Source organism: Folsomia candida, unplaced genomic scaffold (assembly GCF_002217175.1).
Source record: "Folsomia candida strain VU population unplaced genomic scaffold, ASM221717v1 Fcan01_Sc041, whole genome shotgun sequence".
Taxonomy (NCBI): domain Eukaryota; kingdom Metazoa; phylum Arthropoda; class Collembola; order Entomobryomorpha; family Isotomidae; genus Folsomia; species Folsomia candida.
Window position 1 is genome coordinate 123,659 of NW_019091233.1, and position 1,805 is coordinate 125,463.

Genomic DNA, 1,805 nt, shown 5'->3' on the forward strand with positions numbered 1-1,805 from the left:
CCACTTTTTTGTACGTAAGGAACTTAATGCATTATTGAATAAATAGATAAACAGTTTTAAGTGTCATTTTGAAACTCATTTTGGCATTTGTGCAGAAAATGAGGAACATCGGAGCCCAGTCCTATTTGGGAACAGCCCTGTTTCTGGTCCACTTATCCCTTTGCTGTCATCCCCCACCTCCCAACCGTCCAGGCCGCCACTCGTCCTCCTCAGTGCCCATTCACTCGCTCCCAATCCAGGCTGGGGATGTCATAACATGCGAATTAAATGCTTATGCAGATCACGTCATGGTGGCCACCTCATCCGAAGATGTAGTCCATGTTACGGGAGGGGTCTTTAGAAGTGTTGCGTCCCTGAGAGAAGAACCTTTTTTTACGAAGGCATCCCTCAAATACAGATCATGCCAAGTGGACACTGCCAAATTTGATGGGATGATCACCACTGAAATGGCGACGGTCAGCTACCCGCCGCACGAGGCGATAAGAAGGGCCAGACATAGTTTGGATATCTTTGATAACGGAAACGTGTACTATGACTTGATGGCCTGCAATTGGGTCAACTTTTGGAAATATGGGAGGCCATGGAGCCTCCAAGCTGAGACGGAGAGTAATCAAATGTGTCATGTTTAATTAAATACAATTAATTAACACCCATATTAATTATTTTACTACATAAATCCGTATGGTTAAATAAAAATAAAAATTTTACAAGTGTTCCTGCTTTCTTTTTGGGCAGCAACTGCACCACCGAATTGACAAATTAGTCGCATTATATGGAATATAAATATGATCTCCATTTGAAAGATTTCACCAATTGCAGATATACCCGGTGTATGAATTTCCCAGACTTGGCAAGTTCCACCAGTGCAGGCGTCAGTTACGTCGCATGAAATATGGGTTGGGTGTGCCTGGTCACCTTTTTTCAAATATTCAATATTCAATTGTGACCTGGAGGAGAAGACCCTTACGTGCATTTATATGGGGTGTCTTAATTAGTCAAATTTACTAGATATGAAAAAAAATACTCTACACGAGCATGCGGCATGTGGTACTTTGCATATTTTGAGGGTAACGTTCTCCAAAATAATCGCAATGCATTAATAAATATTCATATATAATTTTCTTGATATTGTCCTTAACACAGTTGTCAATTAATTAATATATAATCACAACCTAAAGCCTGTACAATAACTCTCCCATTTCTAACCAAACCTCTGTTAGAGCAGAACATATATCTCGATACTCGGAACAAGGTAACCTAACTTGGTGCTTATATCAACCATCGGTATAAACTAAATAATAGCATAAAATTTGCAGAAAATGATCCCTAAAGTGTTCCTCCTACTCGTAATTTTGACTACTCTCCAGGATGTCTCGTGCAGCTGCAAATTTGCTCTCGGCGAAAAAATCGTAATGGGCTACCAATGCAAAGTGCCAGTTGCGAAACTAGTTTTCCAAACAGATGGAAACTTTATCATTTACGATAACCGGGGAAAGGCCACTTGGTCGGCAAAGAGTTTTGAAAATGCTGTGTTGCAGGAAGATGGAAACTTTGTAATTTATGATGTTGACGGGAATGCAATATTTGCGTCAGGTACGGCCGGAAAGGGACAGACCATGGAGTTTCGGGACAATGGTAATCTCGTGATTCTTGATGCTGAAGGAAATTCGGTTTGGAACTCGTGGAGTTTGAGTAATTTCTGAGAATTTTCTAACAAATGGTAACAAATTGATACTTTATGAAAGGACATTTGTATGACAATTATGTAAAATGCATAAAGTGACCTACTACTTCTAAATTAAAAA

At 39.8% G+C, this 1,805-nt stretch overlaps 1 long non-coding RNA gene across 1 annotated transcript; it reads left to right on the forward strand.

Annotated features, from left to right (window-relative positions):
* Nucleotides 1-1,078: 1,078 nt before the first annotated feature.
* LOC118433092 lies at nucleotides 1,079-1,805 on the forward strand. The gene is made up of 2 exons (XR_004833173.1): nucleotides 1,079-1,252; nucleotides 1,317-1,805. It is a non-coding gene; the product is annotated as an uncharacterized LOC118433092 (long non-coding RNA).